Below are 7,532 nucleotides of genomic sequence, written 5' to 3' on the forward strand. Positions count from 1 at the left end.
GCTACTGCTATAAATATACCCCAGCGACTTAAGACTGGTTTTGTGGTCCAGGGACACATTTGAGAATTCACACTGGAGAGAAATCATACTAATGTCTTCAGTGTGGAAAGAGTTTTTCTCAAAAAGGAACCCTTAAAATGCACGAGACTTCACACTAGAGAGTCCTTTTATCTGCCAACTGTTTGGAATAAGCTTTGTTAAAAAAGGATTCTTTAACAGGCACATGAGAATTCACACTGGAGAAAGTGTCACATGTGCCATCATTGTGGAAGAAGTTTCAACTTTCAGAGTAATAATAAATAACAACTTGCTCTCTGAAGATAACCTGCTCCGGAGTATGTTCTGTTTCAGGTTTAGCTTACTTCAGAGCTATCAGCGCATGTGTGCGTGACTTATGAATGAGATCTCCATTTTCTATAATGTATTTCTATAATAAAAATATATATCTGATATGACTTGTATAAAGGCATTAAACAAACAATACAATTCTTATTTTCAAGGATTAAAGATAAATTACACTGCACACCAGCTTTTGTCCCTTAAACAGAACTATCCTCTGGCCAAAGACATCTATAGCTGCGTTTCAACTGCTGGAAATTTACCCAGGAACTAGGGTCTTTGGGCTGGTACTCGGTGTGTTTCCACAGCAGGAACCAGGATCTAAATAAAGTTCTTGGTAGAAAATGTCCCTCAGAAAGTCCCTGCTGGCGAGGTAGTACTTTTTCAAAGGTCGGGAACTCTCAGGGTTGGGACTTGGGCGCTTAACATGCTGACTGGTTGAGTTCACGCAGCATCATGTTTCAACCACCATTTATTGTAATCATTTTCAAAATATTACTGTTATTGTGTCATGAAATGTAGTTTTAAAAGTATTTCAGGCGAGAATGTAGTTGTTTAAAACTCAAATCTGTGGTTTATTTATAAAGACAGCGCCTAATTAAAAATGTGTTTCGCCGATTTCGGAGACGATCAGCTCCACGCGATCAGCGGGAGCTCAGTGCTCATGTATCCGCCTAGAGCAGCCTCACCTCGGCTAGTCCTTCTGATATCTCTTTAGTGGTTATACATAAAATATAATTCATTTTGGGTAAATCTAACAGGTAATCTTTGGTCTTTATTTAATTTATCTATTGTAATGGTTGTATATATACACATTTCCCTGAATGAAGTACATTTACAATGAAAACAAAAGGAGGCAGTGGTATTTGATATCATATTTCATCTTATTGTAAATATACAGTGAGGAAAATTGCAGTAGGCAAGGCGAGCTGACTGATGTTATCAAGCACGCTGCTGTTTGCAGAATTACAGGACTTGCCTCGTTTCGTCCGCGGGAGATCACAAACTCGCAAAGTCCGAACTAACGAGGATGCAAGTCCGAAATTTGCATACTTTGTATTGAGAAACACGCGCAAGTTTACGTCACCAGACTATTTGCCTAATCTTCACTGTAAGGGAAACAGGTCAATTTAGCTCAAAGGGAATCATTTAAGATTTTAAAGGGAATTCGAACAGAATCACTGTTTCACGGCTGATCACTGAAACGGCCAGCGATTCACTGAACGAGCCGTATAACATCAAATCTGCGCTGGATATTAATATCCAAAGTATAGTGAAAACACTATTAATTAGCACAGTAACAAGATCGGCAGTTTAAGACATTAACTTGTGAGCACAAAACACAAGATACTTCTCTTTTCAATATAAATAAGGCTTTATTAGATAAATCTAAGACATATAAACTAATCTAACACATAAGCACACGCACTCACACATTCACACAAGTTGCAGGAGGATAGAACGTTAGGAAAGAATGAGTTTAAGAGAATGAAAATGTGAAATCCCAAGTTTACAGCAATACGTGAAATTGCATAGACATGAACAAACATCAATCACTCAATTAACCCTCGCATTGAGTTCATCAATTAGGTGAAAATTATAATAGATAACACCAGTACAGATCAGAGTCTGGAGGTACGTTACTTGTGATGCCTGTTTAACGGGGTTCCCTTTGTTGTCGCTGAAAAGGGGGTTTCCCGAAGTTGCTGATTGGCTGGAAGTTCAGTAGTCGTTGAAGTGACGTCTTGGGAAGCCCGTGGTTGGGCGTTGGCTGAAGATGCGGAGTTGTGGGCTGGCTGAAGTTGAACGGGCACTCGAGGTCAGACTCGGAGACACGGCGTTACAAAACTTAACTCAGAACACGAAACTCTCAAACGGAAAAGAAAAGAAGTAAAGTTTGACGAGACTAGGTGGTGTTTCTTCTCATCGTGGCTAAGTAGCAGCAGGCGTGCAGGCCGAAGCACGCTGGAACGGCGCTCGAAGAACGCTAAAAGTGATGACAAAGCATGACTAAAAGCTAAAGCTAAAAGCTAAAGCTAGGAGCAGGCTAAAAGCCGGCATGACTGATAGCAAAAGCTAAACGAAAGCTAAAAGCTAAAAGCATGACTAAAAGCTTAAACTACAAGCAAAGCTAAAAGCCGGCATGACTGATAGCAAAAGCTTGACAAAAGCTAAAAGCAAAATTTGATGGTGTCCTGAGTATTTAAACTGGCCTTTTGGCCACACCTCAAATGTTGTCTTGACCAATTAGATGCTGTCTTTTCTCAGGGTGTTGCATTGTCTGTCCCACCCATTCATAAATCATATGTTATCTTATCAAGCTCGTGGTCCGAATTTTCCCGCTCTTGCAGGGTATAATTTGGACATGATTCCTATAACAAGAATATGATACATTTGACAAATAACTAATGGTCAGAAACGTTTCAAGCAAGAATATTTGAACACACACATACTAAACATGAATATGATCCCTTAAGCTATTCAAGAGTTATTTAAAAAAGACATACACAATAAGTGATTAGAAACATTAAAATCAAATGTGTCGGTTACATAAATGATATGGAGTTAAGCAATGGACTGATATCCATTTAGAAGTCTTTTTTTGAGTTCATTTTGGTGCATATATGCATTGGAAGGCATTCTCTGTGCCATTCTGGGGAGTAAGGATATGTCCTGTGGAGACCAGAGGGGTTAACAGGTCTCCTTAGGAATTTCAGTCTGGTTTTGCTAGGTGGGGGGAAGTCAATCCAACGATCTTGTTTTCTCTGTCATGGCTTTACATGTGAGTGTCAGACTGTCCATCTCTTCGATTACTTGCCCCAAATTAGACAATCTCTTTGAATTGAAATTGTCAATAATTGTTCTAATGGTGTTAATGTTGAAAGCTGTTCTGTGAAAGAGTTGGTTATCAGATTGTGGTGCTGGGAGTTGATTTACAACATCCTGCCTTTCTGTGGAATTCGGCTCATGTTTCACCCAGGACCCCCAACGAATCTTTAAATTTTATTCATCACACAACATAACGGTACTTTAGACCGCGGTAGAAACACAGAAAGCAACAGGTCTGCGGGGGAAAATGGTTCCTGGGAAAAAAGTTTGTTACAATTGTTCCGGGAATTTCAGTGGAAATGCGGCATATGACTGCTGCGGCCAAAGCAGCACATTCACTGGAGTACAAAGTAAAGACTGGAATACCCTGGTGTTGTCCCAGGTAATTTACTACCATTGCCCTGGGTGGATCCTACTTTTCTCAGATTATTGTAAATAGCCTAAATAATCCCAGGCAGCACTTTCACACTGTTAACTGTCTTCTTAAAGTGATGGTGCTAATTCTCAAACTGCTTCAGTTCAGTTGTGTAATGATTTTCTCACCCATTTTAGTGCTAAAACTGCTCGTGTCCGTAAACATGCATTTTATTTCTCTGGCTCACAGACATTGGCAGTCAATTTTTCATGTTTTTCTGGTACTCCTCTATCCACATTTTCTTCAGTTCACCCTGGATCACTCTGTGTGCAGGTATCTAGTATGAAAGCTACCAATTGCGTACTTGATCCCCTGCCAACTAAACTAGTTTATTTAAATCTTGCTTTGGCATTCTGTGTTCTACTGTTCTTTCAATCATAAATGATTCTTTGTTAAACAGTGTTGTGCCAGCAGCAATTGAAACTGCTGCTATCACCCCTTTTCTAAAAAAGCAAAATGACGATGTGAACAATTTAAACAGTTTTCGACCAGTATCAAATCTTCCATTTTTGGCTAAAATTTTAGAGGGTGTTGTTGCTTCTCAATTACACAATCATTGGACTGTTAACAAACTTTTTGAGCCATACCAGTATGGGGTTCAGAAACTGCACAGTACTGAGACAACCTTGGTCAAAGTTACTAATGACTTGATATTAGCATCTGACACTGGATCTGTGTCAATCCTTATCCTTCTGGATCTAATTGCAGCTTTTGATACCATTGATCATACGGTATTACTTAAGCCCTGTTCGCACGGGATTAGTATCTGGGGAACTTGTGTGATTTTGAAATTACCCTCCCACATCTGAATTTCGTGTGGTGCATTCGCACGGGATAAGAGAAGCCTGTGAATATGGTAGGTCTTTTGCGGGGGAATTTTTACTTTACAAATTACAGACATGGCTGATTCGCACGGGATTAAGATCACAGACAACATCCGCAATTATTACAAATGACTGGAGGTCACCAGGTAATACAGGTCCTTCTCAAAAAATTAGCATATTGTGAAAAAGTTCATTATTTTCCATAATGTAATGATAAAAATTAAACTTTCATATATTTTAGATTCATTGCACACCAACTGAAATATTTCAGGTCTTTTATTGTTTTAATACTGATGATTTTGGCATACAGCTCATGAAAACCCAAAATTCCTATCTCAAAAAATTAGCATATCATGAAAAGGTTCTCTAAACGAGCTATTAACCTAATCATCTGAATCAACTAATTAACTCTAAACACCTGCAAAAGATTCCTGAGGCTTTTAAAAACTCCCAGCCTGGTTCATTACTCAAAACCGCAATCATGGGTAAGACTGCCGACCTGACTGCTGTCCAGAAGGCCATCATTGACACCCTCAAGCGACAGAAAGAAATTTCTGAACGAATAGGCTGTTCCCAGAGTGCTGTATCAAGGCACCTCTGTGGGAAGGAAAAAGTGTGGCAAAAAACGCTGCACAACGAGAAGAGGTGACCGGACCCTGAGGAAGATTGTGGAGAAGGACCGATTCCAGACCTTGGGGGACCTGCGGAAGCAGTGGACTGAGTCTGGAGTAGAAACATCCAGAGCCACCGTGCACAGGCGTGTGCTTTTGAACCAGAGCGGCAGCGGCAGGAGCACCTGACCTGGGCTACAGAGAAGCAGCACTGGACTGTTGCTCAGTGGTCCAAAGTACTTTTTTTCGGATGAAAGCTAATTTTTGCATGTCATTCGGAAATCAAGGTGCCAGAGTCTGGAGGAAGACTGGGGAGAAGGAAATGCCAAAATGCCTGAAGTCCAGTGTCACGTACCCACAGTCAGTGATGGTCTGGGGTGCCATGTCAGCTGCTGGTGTTGGTCCACTGTGTTTTATCAAGGGCAGGGTCAATGCAGCTAGCTATCAGGAGATTTTGGAGCACTTCATGCTTCCATCTGCTGAAAAAGCTTTATGGAGATGAAGATTTCATTTTTCAGCACGACCTGTCACCTGCTCACAGTGCCAAAACCACTGGTAAATGGTTTACTGACCATGGTATTACTGTGCTCCAATTGGCCCATGCCAACTCTCCTGACCTGAACCCCTTATAGGGCCTCCATAAACACCTCAGAGTGGCACTGCTGGGATATTGTGAAGAGAACCAGTTGAGAGAAGCAAATTATTTGAAGGTTGACAACACTCTGGATGATGCTTTTTTTGAGATAGCTATCGGGTTTTCATCCTGGGCCAAAATCATCATAACATAAAAGACCTCAGCAGTGGTGTGCACTAGGAAAGTGATTGCCTCCATGCCACGCTGCATTTTTGAAGCAGTACATTTCTGCAAATAGGATTCCGACGACTTTGGGGTGACAGAGTATGCTCTGAGTGCATAAACTGACCATAATTCATTTGAAGGTTGACTTTTTTACTGTATTAAAAACACTTTTCTTTTATTATATGTTTCGGGGAAATATGCTAATTTTTACGCTGAGATAGGAATTTAATCCGGGTTTGAATATTTACATGAGCTGTATGCCAAAATCATCAATCAATTGTATACAAGTGTAATAACAGTAATGGTTGCAAATTGTTTTATTTTGACTATAAGTCTATGTTAATTCACAAATTATCTCAAATAACATACACAGCGTTTTCTTTGTATTTTCCTGCACTCAAACCTGCCATCTAGTTTATGCATTCAGCAAATTAATTTTGTGTTGGGCGATGACCTTGTTGGGAAACCAAATACTACCTCGGCGATGTGGAGCCATCTCCATTCATGTCACCCATCCACATTTGCACAAGTTCCCATGATCGCAAACACCTGGCTGGTCAGATTTGGTGAGGCTTTCTCCAAACACAAATGAGACTGTGATAAATGAAAGATGTTAACAAGAAACATGGCAACGATTCCTATTTCAAAAAGAGCGCATGCAGACAATGAGTTAATGCGCTGCTTGCTTGGCAGGGGAACAGTGAACCGTGTCTACACCGGACGAGACACCACTGCATCGCAACAGGTTTAGTCTGTCTAGTGTCTACAGGACATTTGAACTCTGTGTCAGTACCTCATAAATAGGACGAGGCAGTATACTGTCAGGGATTTGTCATGTCGTGTTGTGCTGCATCCAGTGTAGCATCACTGATGTCCGTTAGACGGTGTATTATATAAAATTTCTTATTTAGGCTACTTTCTTGTTTAACTGTATTATTTCTTTGATATTTATTTTAGTGTTTTGCAGGCTGTGTATTCACTGACAGAAGTGCTAAAATAAACACGAGCTGACGAGTTAAATCGGGTGTGTTAGATGAGTGAGACAGTGCTGGGCTGTTTTTAGAGACGTGTATAAATATATATATGATATATAAAAATATATTACATGCATGCACAGTTTTAAGGCAGCTTTAATTGCCTTTTTGGTAAACCCACAACTAAACTGAAAAAAACAATTCAATAACCTATTATATTTTCCATATAAAAGTATAATAAGAAAAAACATTCATAAAAAACACTATCCAACAACCCTAAAATATTTTAACAATTGTGTTAAATATTTTTAAGGCGTTAAACAGAAAAAAGTAATTGCCTTTGTTAATGCGCAAATTTTGACACCACTTATATATTTATTCAAATATTTTATATATCCACATTATTTTTCACATAAGCGATGGCGCCGCCATTTTAGAACCATAATGTGTCAGATTTCCGGTAAAGCACTAACGCTAATAGTAGCTGTATAGTGATTCAGTAGTTTCGCAGTCACTGTGTAGATCTTACAGGCTAGTTTACTTTTAATATGGACCACAGAAAGACTGCCGTACTTTGCGTAGTTAAGCGGTGTCATAATAGCTGGTTCAAGAGTGAAAAATACCTGCAAGACACTTGTTTTGACCATAATCCACACACCAGAGCTGAATGTGGATGGGGACCCTATGATTTGCACGCCCCTCAGAAGGGAGAATAAGCTTGTTGGCTTTGGTTAAAACTAA

Source organism: Cyprinus carpio, chromosome B3 (genome assembly GCF_018340385.1).
Source record: "Cyprinus carpio isolate SPL01 chromosome B3, ASM1834038v1, whole genome shotgun sequence".
Taxonomy (NCBI): domain Eukaryota; kingdom Metazoa; phylum Chordata; class Actinopteri; order Cypriniformes; family Cyprinidae; genus Cyprinus; species Cyprinus carpio.